Genomic DNA, 13,786 nt, shown 5'->3' with positions numbered 1-13,786 from the left:
GTTGTTGTATCACGGTGGCTCTTTTCCATCTATTACGATCTTGCTTGGCTCATACTCATCTAATGCATATTGTACGATGGTTTTGAACTTTTGTCCACTGATCCTTAATACTATCTGTACTTGAGACAAAACTTTTGTGTTGAATCGTCAAGTACTCTGAAATCTGCTTTTTGTCACTTTTGCTAAACAGAAAAATCTTCCTAACTTTTTTTAATATTTCTATGCGGCCACTGTTACAGTACGCATGGTTTCCTCCTAGAGGGTGGTACTGTTCCTCATACGCATGCCCTAGCGCCCTCTCCTGCCGTAGTAATTGGTAGCGTTGTGTCCGATTCACTTCTCTTGCTGACTCACCTTGTAGTGGATGTGATACAGCGTTGTACGCAATGGTTCCGTTTTCGATTCGTGAGCTTGCCGACATGGCGTTTACTTACGGAAGGCAAATGGCAAAGGGCGGCGGACAGCAAGGTTGTACCAGGAGACCTCTCCCCGCCGACAACGACCACAGCATTCACTGTTTGCAACAGTGTTTCACTGTTTGTCTGTACAGTGACGTTTCAGGAAGCAGGAAATCATGAACGATGTATAGGAAATGTTCGGACATCAGACGTGGAGGAAAATGTGATGAACACTGCGGAAGGCGACCAGGCAGTTGGCCCACCAGTACAGGGTAAGCAAGACGACCGTGTTGACCATTCTCCATGGCAACTGTTACTACCCTTATCACTTACATCGTGTGCAGGGTTTACTAACAACAGACCTTCCACATCGGGAACAGTTTTGTCGCTGGTTTCTTCACCAGGCAACCACGATTCCGGGATTTGTGTTATTCACCCTATTCACAGGTGAAGTCACCTGTACGCAGAGTGGTATCTTCAGTTTTCATAAGTCATCTGTGGGATAGTATGCAGAACCCCCATGGTATGGTGACAGCGAATCATCAGCATCGGTGCAGCCGGAATATGTGGGCCGTGATAATTCGCGATATTTATTTTGGGATCAGTCACGTCGCCTAACAGGGCGGAACTATCGGCTTTTCTTGCGGGTGACGTTGCCTCCCTTGTTGGAAGTAGTGCCGTTGATGATTTGAAGAGTTACGTGGCTGCTACATGATGATGCTACAGCTCATTTCGCCGTTTACGTCCGGACGCATCTCACTCGTTTTTTTTTTTTTCCTGGTCAATGGATCGGACGAGGGGGTCCATTTGCATAGCCTGCTCGTTCACCGGATCTCAACATGCGCGATTTTTGGTTACGGGGCCACCTCAAAAGTATCGTGTATGCAGAGCCCATTCTAGATGTAGAGACACTGGAGCAGCGTATTCGTGCTGCCTTTGACACTGTTCGGATGCAGCCTGGCCGATGTGAAAGTAGGAGACAGGGCTTCCACGGCGCGTACACGCATTCGTTAAGGCACATAGAAACCATTTTCAACACATACTGTAACTGTAGCTGCACGGTACAGCTCGTATTATACCGCAGTCTTTGTAACAATGTATGATCCAATAAATGGTCTCTTGCATGGAAACCATGTATTTTCGGACAAAAGTTCCTTAGGCCTTTCTTTTCCGTATCCTCTCGTCGATCGATCCCTAGAGTTTGTATATGGTGGAAAACATGACGCTGTATCTGTTTCACTGCTTATCGTCCAGAGGCAGTATTACCAACATCGCAACAACAATCACTACCTCTACCACCACACCGACCGAGGTGGTGCAGTGGCTAGCACGCTGGACTCGCATTCGAGAGGACGACGGTTCAGTCCGCGTCCGGCCATCCTCATTTAGGTTTTCCAATTTCCCTAAATCGCTTTAGTCAAATGCCAGGATGGATCCTGTGTATGGTCATGGCCGATTTCCTTCCCCTTTCTTTTTCTTTGTTTTGCTTGTGCTGTTTTTCCCGCGGATACACAGGGTCGGCATGGTTAATCGGATGTGGCAATGTGAGTTGAAGGGGTGGCCGGATGCCCTTACTGCCGCCACCCCGTACCCCCCCAGGAACGAATTAGTGTACCCCCAATTGTGTGCGACTAGTGTAATCCATTGAATAGTGAGAAAGTGTTCAGATGTCTGCGAGCCGCGTAACTGAGGCGGGACGTGGGGACCAGACCGGTATTCACCTAGGGGGATGTGGAAAACCGCCTAAAAACCACATCCAAGCTGGCCGGCACACCGGCCCTCGTCGTTACTCCGCCGGGCGGATTCGATCCGGGGCCGGCGCGCCTACCCGAGTCCAGGAAGCAGCGCGTTAGCGCGCTTTTCTTTTTCTTTTTAATCTCATTTTGTTCGTTTTCGTTCGTTGTATTTGCTCGGTGCGGACGTCGCGAGACACCCGTTTATGTTCGTTGTTGCTCGATTAACTCAGTTTTTTTTGAATTACAAAGGGCAGCTAACCCTCTGACCGAACATGCTGACCTACCGTGCCGGCTTGCGCTCGGCTAACCTGGGGGGGTCGGCCGATTTCCTTCCCCATCCTTCCCTAATCCGAACCTCTTCCCCGACTCTAGTGACCTCGTTGTCGATAGAACGTTAAACACTGATCTTCTCCTCCACCATTACTACTACCACTAATACTACTACTACTACTACTACTAGTAGTACTACTATTTTACTTTTCTCCCAAACAGCTGCATGCTGCTGCCTGAGGAACAACTTCATGGTTTTCACCCGAAGCTTTACTTACATCTGAAAAGAAATCGTCGTCTCAGCTACAGTTCAGTAACAACTGCTCCTTTTTTATGTAGATTCCGACTTTCTATGCGGACAGTATCGTGTCATATTTCTCACTGAGAAGGTTATTACATTTGTAGAGAAACTGAGGCGATCCACATAATAGCGATAGTTCTCATTCATGATCCCTGAACATGCAATTAATCAACTAGTTAACTGTACTTTCACCAATTATTATCTTTTAGATAATACGTATTAATTTTGTGTAGACCTTCATAGTTACACCAATTTTAAGCTCGAACTCTGATGAACTGATTATTCGAAGTATCCAGTTTCTCTCGCACTTGTACGTAAGATTTCTTAGCTTAACCCGACGATAACTGTGGGAGGAAAGTCTTACCCTGTCTCGAGGAATCGTATAAAGTTGCGCCGTTTTTCGTTGCCGGCTTGCAGGGAGTTGCCTGTTACAGAGTTTCGCAGCGCGCGCAAGAAAGTTGTCCCTGAAAAGAGACGGCGGCGGCGTAGTTAGAGGAGGGCAGGTCCCGTGCGGCGCGCAGCCTCTGTCGCCCTCCAATTAGTTGCGGGCTGTCGTGAAAGGCGGCGCGGCACTCGCTTCCGCCCCGGAGACCGTTCCTCGCCGGATTCCCTAAACACCGCCACACCTGCACGCAGCTCCGCGGAAGACAGAGAGCCGCCAGCGGTTGAAGCCCGGCCGTGCAGAACCGAGAGCAAGAGTCACTTTTGTTGCAGCGCTGATACACTGTCTGATCAAAAATATCCGGACATGTCTACGTAATGCCGAACTGACCACCTGAGCTCACGGGAGAAGTACCTGTCAGTATAAAAGGAGGCTGGGAGTATTGTGTTGCCGCGCGGAGTAGCCGCGCGGTTTGAGGCGCCATGTAACGGATTGCGCGGCCACTCCCGCCGGAGGTTCGAGTCCTCCCTCGGGCATGGGTGTGTCTGTTGTTCTTAGCACAAGTTTCACTACTGGCCATTAAAACTGCTACACCACGAAAATGACGTGCTACAGACGCGAAATTTAATCGACAGGAAGAAGGTGCTGTGATATGCAAATGATTAGCTTTTCAGAGCATTCACACAAGGTTGGCGCCGGTGGCGACACCTACAACATGAGGAAAGTTTCCAACCGATTTCTCATACACAACCAGCAGTTGACGGGCGTTGCCTGGTGAAACGTTGTTGTTACGCCTCGTGTAAGGAGCAGAAATGCGTACCATCACGTTTCCGACTTTGATAAAGGTCGGATTGTAGCCTATCGCGATTGCGGTTTATCGTATCGCGACATTGCTGCTCGCGTTGGTCGAGATCCAATGACTGTTAGCAGAATATGGAATCGGTGGGTTCAGGAGGGTAATACGGAACGCCGTGCTGGATCCCAAAGGCCCGTATCACTAGCAGTCGAGATGACACGCACCTTATCTGCATGGTTGTAACGGATCGTGTAGCCACGTCTCGATCCCTGAGTCAAGAGACGGGGACGTTTGCAAGACGACAACCATATGCACGAACAGTTCGACGACGTTTGCAGCAGCACGGACTATCAGCTCGGAGACCGTGGCTGCGGTTACCCTTGACGCTGCATCACAGACAGGAGCGCCTGCGATGGTGCACTCGACGACGAATCTGGGTGCACGAATAGCAAAAGTCATTTTTCCGGATGAATCCAGGTTCTGTTTACAGCATCCGTGTTTGGCGACATCGCGGTGAACGCACATTGGAAGCGTGTATTCGTCGTCGCCATACTGGCGTATCACCCGGTGTGATTGTATGGCGTGCCACTGATTGCACATCTCGGCGACCTCTTCTTCGCATTGACAGCACTTTGAGCAGTGGGCGTTAAACTTCAGATGTGTTACGACCCGTGGCTCTGCCCTTCATTCGATCCCTGCGAAACCGTACACTTCAGCAGGGTAATGCACGTCCTGTCGGGCCTTTCTGTATACAGAAAATGTTAGACTGCTGCTCTGGCCAGCACATTCTCCAGTACTCTCACCAATTGAAAACGTCTGGTGAATGGTGGCCGAGCAATTGGCTCGTCACAGTAACCCAGTCACTACTCTTGATGAACTGTGGCACCGTGTTGAAGCTGCATGGGCAGCTGTAGCTGTACACGCCATCCGAGCTCTGTTTGACTCAATGCCCAGTCGTATGAACGCCGTTATTACGGTCAGAGGTGGTTGTTCTGGGTACTGATTTCTCAGGGTCTATGGACCCAAATTGCGTGAAAATGTAATCACATGCGTTATAGTGTAATTTATTTGTCCAATGAATACCCGTTTCTCATCTGCATTTCTTCTTGGTGTAGTAATTTTAATGGTCAGTAGTGTACTTTAAATATTGTGCAAGTCTAGGTGACCGATGACCTCAGCAGTTTGGTCCCTTTTGGAAGTGACACACTGAATATTGTGTTGTCAGAGGAGAAGCGGTAACGGCAGAATTGGATGTCATCTGAGTAACAGATCCACCAGAGGCATTTCAACCCTTTTTATGCTACCTAAGACGATTGATAGTGAACTGGAAATGCGAAGTACCAACCCCAGCTAGAGATCAGGCAGACCTCATGCACTCACTGACAGCGATTGTCGAGTGCTGCGCAGGGTGGTTGCAGTAAGTCGCAGAAGGAATGACTGGCGATTTACAAATGTGCTGTCAGCAGTCGCTAGCACGGTGACTGAATATGGGGTACAGTGGTCGAGCAGCTGCTCTGTAATCACTGTTGAGCGAGGCTTGATTTGGTGCGAAGAGCGACGCCACCGGACAGTGGATGGCTGAAAATGAGTGATTTGGAGTCACGAATCACTCTTGACTCTGTGGGAGTCCGTTGCAATCGTGTGGATGTGGCGAATCACTGGAGAACGGTACCCGCCGTTATGTGCAGCGCCAACATTCAAGTACGGAGGAGGTGATGTTACGGTATTTGGGTGTTTCTCGTTATTTGGGCGTGGCCCACTTATTTCACTAAAGGAGGGTAGGACGCCAAACGCTCCGACTTGGAGCAGGAGAGGCACCACAGGACATTTTAATTTCCACTGTCTATACTTCTACAAATAAATTCATAAAACTTTGAATCCTGAATCCTTCCTGGTCATGCTGACAAAGTTTTATGAATTTATTTGTAAAAGTATAGACAGTGGAAATTGAAATGTCCTGTGATGCCTCTCCTGCTCCAAGTCGGCCCGTTTGACGTCCTACTCCCCCTTAAGAAAATGCTAAATGCAGAAGGGTATGAACATATTCTACACTATTCTGTACTGCATACATTAGAGGAACGTGTAAGTCTGCAGGCTTTCGTGGCCGTTGTCACTAAAGTTAAAATCTTCTGGGCTGTTAGGCCGCGTCATATTTCCTTCTAAAATAATTGACGTTTCGGCCCCTCTGTTGCGGTCTTCTTCATGGTGTTTCGGTGTCCACTATTGTTAGGACACTGTCAGAGACCAGCGTCGCGTTCTCTTATAAAGGGGAGTTTTCCCGCGATTGTGCTGGAGAAGTGGGAGTATTGGTTAAAATTCTTGTGGCTACCATTGGTGGGCCATCGTCATAGGCTAATATTCCCGTGCTGATACAGAAGAAGGGTCATTGTTCGATAAACTATTGTGGATACTATTGGTGGCCCATCGTCATTGGATAGAAAGGTACTATTCCACACTTACGCTGGAGAAGGGTTGTTGGTTGAAATTCCTCCTCCTGCTACTGGCTGGCCATCATCATTGGCTATATCCGAAACGGGCAGAGCAAGAGAAGGGGAATGTTTACTCAAAATATCACTGTCCGCCGAGGTGACTTGCAGCGCTTTGTTTGTATTTCTCGCACACCGCGGTCGCATACTCACTTCCTTGATGGCGGGGAGCCACGATGCCGGAAGCCTATAGCCGTCCCCTATATTGAAATTACATGCATTCTTGAACATTTCAACCGCTTGTCGGACCTTTCTTCTGTAAATGTTGGTTTTCTTAGGCAGCACAAATGTTGTTAAAATCTATGTCAGTAGCACAGTTCTCATGATGTTCCCCTACTGCTGATTTTGCACTTTAAGCCGCGTCTGCCGTTTGTGCTCCTTAATGTGTTCTTTAATAGTTCTTCCCTTTTCGCCTATATACACTTCGCCACAGCCACATGACATCTGGCGGAAGCCTGCATTGTGGAGGCAATCAGGTGTATCCGGTTTTCGTCGGAGAAAATCTTTTATTTTGTTTTGATTAAAGAAAGATGCCTGGCTACCATTTTTCTTTACGTTTTAGCACGTCATTTATCAGGTAAACTGAGACATCTAGTTGGTAAAACATACTTCTGTCAAATATTCGAAATACTTTTTAGAAGTTATTATCTTCCTCTGTCCGTCTTGCAGCTAGCCAATGATGGCCAACCAATAACAGTAGAAGGAATTTCGATCAATAACCTTTCTCCAGCGTAAGTTTGGAACGGTGCCTTTCTATCCAATGACGATAGGCCACCAATAGTATCTACAATAGTTTATCGAAAAACGACCCTTCTTCTGTATCAGCGCGGGGATATTAACTTACAACGATGGCCCACCAATGTTAGCTACAAGAATTTTAACCAATACTCCCACCTCCCCAGCTCAAACGCGGGAAAACTCCCATTTATAAGAGAACGCGACGCTGTTCTCTGACAGTGCTCTAGCAATAGTGCACACTGAAACTTCCTGAAGAAGACCCCAGCAGAGGGGTCGAAACGTAGATTATTTTAGGAGATATGAAGCGGCCTAACAGCCCAGAAGATTTTAACTTGGTAGAGGATCAGTTGGGAGACAACGATTGTTTGAATCAGCAAGACAATGCGCCCTGTCATAAGCAGCATCTGTGAGGCAATGTTTTGTTGACGATGAAATTCGTGAAGTGAGACGGTTGCAGAGAGCCCCGATCTGAACCCGGCTGTACGCCTTTGAGATAAGTTAGAACGTAGACTTCACTCCAGACAGCTGCATCCAAAATTTACACATTCTCTGGTTTCGGCTCTTGAGGAAGAATTAGCTGTCATTCCTCCACATTCAGTCAGTCAGTCCCTCATTGAAAGTGTCCCCAGAAGAGTTCAAGCCTTCATAAAGCCGAGGGTGGTCACTAATAGGTATCCTGATACTTTCGATGAGATAGTGTATATTCCTATTGTTCTACGTGAAAACGGAAGCTACTTGCCGGATAGTTCTCGTTGTTGAGCAGCGATGCCATTCATCCGCAGTCCATGCTTTCTGGCCACGGCATCACTCCAAATGCAGCCGTCTGTCTTATGGCTGTGGGGCTGTTCCCGGGGGAGGTTCGAGTCCTGCCTCGGGCATGGGTGTGTGTGTGTGTGTGTGTGTGTGTGTGTGTGTGTGTGTGTGTTTGTCCTTAGGATACTTTAGGTTAAATAGTGTGTAAGCTTAGGAACTGATGACCTTAGCAGTTAAGTCCCATAGGATTTCACACACATTTCAACACATTTCTGTCTTATGGTGTTGGCGGCAGCTGTCGCATCGAACAGTAACTCCCTAGTCCGGCTGCTGGTAGTCCGTGACTAATGGTGCGGATTGACGCAGAATGATCTCAGACGGCAGGCGTCGACGTGAAGGGGTAGTGCTTGCATGCTGCACGACACGACAATCCTCCCATGCTTTGGTCAGACGTCGCATTGTGTTCAGCAAATAACTCGCGGTTCTGCACTGTCCCGGTTGACTATCGTCGACGAGTATGGCGACTACCAAGAGGGAGGTTGTATTCCTCCAATGTTTTGGAGAGATTCTGTAACGTTACTCCTGGTGTCATACTGTGGGGAGCCGTGGGGTGTAACTTCAGGTCTCGAATGGTTGTTATTGAGGGAAGTGTGACGGCACAGCGACACGTCACTGACATCCTGCGTCACGTATGCTTAACTAACACCTTGGCCAAGGTCCAGGAACGAATACAAACGCACAGGGACCTCCTTGGCCTTAAGGCCTGGCCACACAGAATCCGGCCTGCCGCTGCGACGGACGGCGCAGCGGTGGGCCGGACCCGTCAGCGGCCAGGGACGCCACACAGGCAACGGCCGGCCGCAGCGACTCTTGATGCGTCAGTTGTGTTACACTGTGGAAGGGGCCGAACCCCATTATTAAGCTTGCATGCGTAGCGCGATTGTCTTGGCGTTAGACGATTTGGAATCCTCACACGGGACGCGTTATCTTTGTGCGAGTTTATTTATTTTTTTATTTTTTTATTGCAGAAATGAGTAGCTCGCACTAGCGATACGAAATGGCACTAAGAACAGATGTTGGGTGCACGACATTAATAGCAAGAGAGAAAGCTTAGGAGAATACCATCGTCTGTGTATTGATCTAAGAGTCTGACGAAGATAGGTTCTTCAAATATTTTCGTATGTCGCGAGAATGTTTCGAGGAAATGCATAGCCTGATAAAAAGGTAGCACCGAGAAGTGCACAACGAACTGGAGAAAGCCAATTGATACAAGGCACAGGCTAACCATTTGTTTCAGGTAAGTTTTACCGTTTGTGGCCTCTTTGTGCTTCAAACAGAAGTCACATAAATTATTCCATTTCAGTTTTGCTGTATCATGTGAAAGGTTCGGCGTAAGAAAGTGCTATCCCACAACGTAGTTACGAGTGGAGTGATAAATTTATTGCAGTGTTTACGAATACAGCAAACGATAGTAACATCTAGTTCCTGGCGCAGTGGTTAGCACACTGGACTCGCATTCGGGAGGACGACGGTTCAATCCCGTCTCCGGCCATCCTGATTTAGGTTTTCCGTGATTTCCCTAAATAGCTTCAGGCAAATGCCGGGATGGTTCCTTTGAAAGGGCACGGCCGATTTCCTTCCCCATCCTTCCCTCACCCGAGCTTGCGCTCCGTCTCTAATGACCTCGTTGTCGACGGGACGTTAAACACTAATCTCCTCCTCCAACATCTAGTTCCGTATGTCCCGCTAGAGAGAACTTTCTACTTAATAGATTGTTTTGTTTCATTGTATTCATACCATTGTCATTGAATTTAAACAAACATATCTTTGGTCGTTAACTTATCCATTCGTTCTATTGGCATAACAGATTTTAATCTTTTCCAGATACTTGACTACAGGCGACAGTCACCAGACCATAGGTTTCTCTTTTCGGTTAGGACGTTCAACAGTCTCAGATATTGTGAAATAACTGTGCCAGGCAATATGGACTGTTCTACAGCCCAAGTATTTACATACTCCTACAACAGAGGTGTGGAAGAAATCTGGAGGAGGATTTCTAGAACTTTGGGGGTTTCCGGACTGCCTTGGAAGCATAGACGGAAAGCCTATCAGGTTAAAATGCCCGAAGGATAGTGGATCCCAGTTCTTCTGTTACAAACAGTTCTTTTAGCAAGTTCTCCTGGCGATCGTTGATCCATACTACGGTGTTTACGGTAGTTGATATTGGAAGTTATGGACGTCACAGTGACAACACTATTTCTGAGAATTCAGATTTCTACCAAGAGTATATCGAGGGCAGAAGTATTCTACCTCCAAATCAGAATCGCGTGTATCAGACAAAAAGTTGTATTCTCTCACCTCCTCTGTAAGTCTTTCTGTGTCCATGATGCGTGCACTACGAGCTGCAAGACAAAAACTGCCTCATGCCGCCGCTTCCAGTGCGATAGCAGAGCAGTTGAATGCGCCAACAGAGCAGCCGCTCCGGCTTGCGGCGAACCTGTAATCTGTGACAACCCGGCGGCGGCCGGTGCGGCAGGCCGTGTGCCGGTGCGTCAGGGCCGCACTCTGTGTAGCCACCGCCATACAGTAACGAGCGATTCAACAGTGCGGCCTGCCGGCTACGGCTCAAGGCCACAGGCCGGACGGCCAGGCCGCATTCTGTCTGGCCAGGCCTTTAGTACGCATCAGTTCGGTTTCAGGGCGGGAACATCTATAGATGACGCACCAAATAAGGTACTAACCACTGTTGCCGGCCGCGGTGGTCTAGCCTCTCGGGCTACCGTAGAAACAGGGTCGTTGAACGGCGCGCGCGAAATCAGAAAGTGGTTAAAAGAATCACCAAAGGGTGCCCGCAAGGATCAGTCTGTTGCCTCATCTTTTGGGATATCGCCTTTGAACCCCTCCTACATCAACTGGATGGGGATAACCGTGCGAACACGGCGATAGCATACGCAGGTGACCTACTGGTGGTGGTCTCTGCGGACTCAAGAGCGCAACTCGAACGCCGGTCAACACAGCTACTCACAAGCATCGATCAATGGTGCCAGCGTTATAAACTTCAGATAGCTCTACACAAAACAGTTTATATTCTACTCAAAGGAACACTACAACCATATAACTACATGACATTAGCACACGTAGACAACGGATAACGCGATATCTTGGTGTGCAACTCGACAAACGACTGTCCTTTGACGAACACACCAGAACAACGAGTAACAGGGTTGCCACGATCATACACATGTTGGCCAGACTCAATACACTTCAGGGTACCATTACACACACTGAGAACTTACCACTGCGCGCTCTTCGAGTCTGCGGTCTGTTTTGCAGCCAGTGCATGGGTCCACCGAGTACGTCTGATGACGAATCGGAACATCGTGCGGCGAGGGCAGAGAAGTGCCCTGTTAGGGCTGTCAGGAGCTTTCGATACCACGTCAGTGAAATCCCTCTGCGTTGTGCTTGAGACCTTCCCTATCGACATAACCATTCGATTTCGGGCTGCAGTGTACTGGCCGAGGAGGGGGACACAGGAGGTGGTAATGGAGATTACCGGACAGGACATAACCGAGAAGGGCCAACTCGTTAAGTAGCAGGTGGATACCTGGCAAAGGGAATGGGAGGCAAGCGGTAAGGGCCGTAGGGTATATCAGTTCTTCTCGGGCATCAGGGAACGTCTGAGACTGAGCCATATCGATCACAGTCGGGGAATTGCTCACTTTGTGACAGGTCCCGGACCTTACCCTGCTCACTTACACCGCATAGGCCGCAGCCAGAGTACTGCTTGTACAAGTGGGGAACACGGATGCCCAGAACACACACTTTTTCACTGTCACCGATGCAGACCAACACACCAGACATCAACGCAGTAAAAAAGTGACATGATACGGCCAATAAGAGACAAAGACGAGTGGGAGATAGTAAATAAAATTGCTGATGATGTCTCAAGGACATTACGTGACCAATACAGGCAAACACGGCTGTGTAACAGAAAACTGCTACACACACGAAGCATCGCACACATCCATGCCCGAGGCAGGATTCGAACCTGCGACGTAGCAGTCGCATGGTTCCGGACTGAAGCGCCTAGCACAGCTCGACCACAGCGGCCGGCACGAAACAACACACTGGCACACCATTGCGCTTTCCACAATGTACATAAGAGTTATTGTGTTTAGAAATATTAATCAGTAAATTAAACTGTAGCGAACCGGGACTGCAAGGTTCGAAGTAGTTCTGATGCTTTCAGACCAGGCTGGCTCATGTAGAGTAACATTTCTCTCTCTCTCTCTCTCTGTTACTATCAAAGTCTTTCCAATGATCTATCATCATAGCTAATTAAAATCTGGAATACTTTTGTTTTTTTTCTCTTCAATTTCTAATGTATTTTTAATTTATTATTGCTTCCATTGTAATTGCTAAAAAAATAATTGCTGTTTGTAATATGGAATAAGTTTTGTAATCTACCTGAAAAGCTGTAAAATTACGACCTGTTATAAAATGTAAGGCAACAGGTCTCTAAATGAGCAATAAATCAAATCAAATCAATCCTCATATGCTACTCTCATTCGACAATACCGTGGTACCATTTTTTTCAACGGGTCAGTGTTCGTCCACACGTGGCACTTGGGTCTGTGAACTGTCTTCGTGATGTTGAGGTACTCGCGTGCCCGGCAAGACCCCCAGATCTCCCCGTGACAGAACAGGATGTCAAATCGAACACCTTCAGCCGTCTAATTTCCAAACTTGTTTTATTTGGCTGCCAGTTTCAGCGATTTACTACTCCATCTTCAGGCCCCTGACCGACGGGTAGCAAGATTTCACCTCGGTTTTGGTAAAAATAGGGGCCAACATTGAAACACTGGTATCTGTAGATACGAGACAACATGTCTGGGACCAGCTCTGACGTGAACTCCGTCCTAGTCCCACAATCAACGATATCGAGGACCGTTTACAACAGTTGTGTGTCACCTTGTCTCGGTAGGGGGTAGAACGGCTTTATCACTCTTCTCAATCGAATCAGACTAGACCAGATGGTCTGCAGCGTGATACTGATAAGTGACGAGCTCCGCTAGAGAGAGAGAGAGAGAGAGAGAGAGAGAGAGAGAGAGAGAGAGAGAAGTCACGGTGCGTGGCACTGCAGGTCTTAACGAGTACCAGCACCCGTCTCTGGTGAGGAGCGAGTAAATATTTCAGAGGAGTTTAGTAATTCTTGTCTGCGTGTCTAAATTCGTGCATATTCTCGATAGCACATGACAAAATTATGACCTTTAGTGGGTACCTTGTCAGTTAAATATTGATTTCCCGTGGGCCCTGCAAGGAGCCGAGTAGTCCCGAAGTGTGTCGGACAAGCCGACTAGTGTGGCGTCACAAGTTGCAGAGACCGTATATCTCGTTCGCCAGGATAAGTGAGCTCATACTGCCAAGTCCATTATAAATTTGGCTGGATTTTGTAATCACTGACGAATATCACACACCCTACAAGCCGCAAAGTTTCATTTCGTTTTCACTTCCTCTTCTGTGTGCTCCACTGTTTCTCTGTCAGTTAGTATATATTGTTTCGTTTGCATATTACGACTCGTTTATCCTGGCACCTTGTAAAATCTAAATCCTCTGCACAGAGCAGGGCAACGGCCCTGCCGCAGTGGATACACCGGTTCCCGTGAGATCACCGAAGTTAAGCGCTGTCGGGCGTGGTCGGCACTTGGATGGGTGACCATCCAGGCCGCCTTGCGCTGTTGCCATTTTTCGGGGTGCACTCAGCCTCGTGATGCCAATTGAGGAGCTACTCGACCGAATAGTAGCGGCTTCGGTCAAGAATACCATCATAACGACCGGGAGAGCGGTGTGCTGACCCCACGCTTCTCCTATCCGCATCCTCCACTGAGGATGACACGGCCGTCGGATAGTCCCGATGAGCCACTTG

The 13,786-nt window shown here is 48.2% G+C and overlaps 1 protein-coding gene and 1 pseudogene across 1 annotated transcript in view; both read left to right on the top strand.

The window, feature by feature from the left end:
- Positions 1 to 13,786, top strand: part of LOC126177117 (uncharacterized) — a 571,356-nt gene that overhangs the window by 34,181 nt on the left and 523,389 nt on the right. The gene's annotated exons all lie outside the window — the stretch shown is intronic.
- LOC126177361 (5S ribosomal RNA) lies at positions 13,487 to 13,604 on the top strand (annotated as a pseudogene).

Source organism: Schistocerca cancellata, chromosome 3, assembly GCF_023864275.1.
Source record: "Schistocerca cancellata isolate TAMUIC-IGC-003103 chromosome 3, iqSchCanc2.1, whole genome shotgun sequence".
NCBI lineage: Eukaryota > Metazoa > Arthropoda > Insecta > Orthoptera > Acrididae > Schistocerca > Schistocerca cancellata.
The sequence above is the reverse complement of the archived record's forward strand: the minus strand, read 5'-3'. Positions and strand labels throughout refer to the sequence as shown.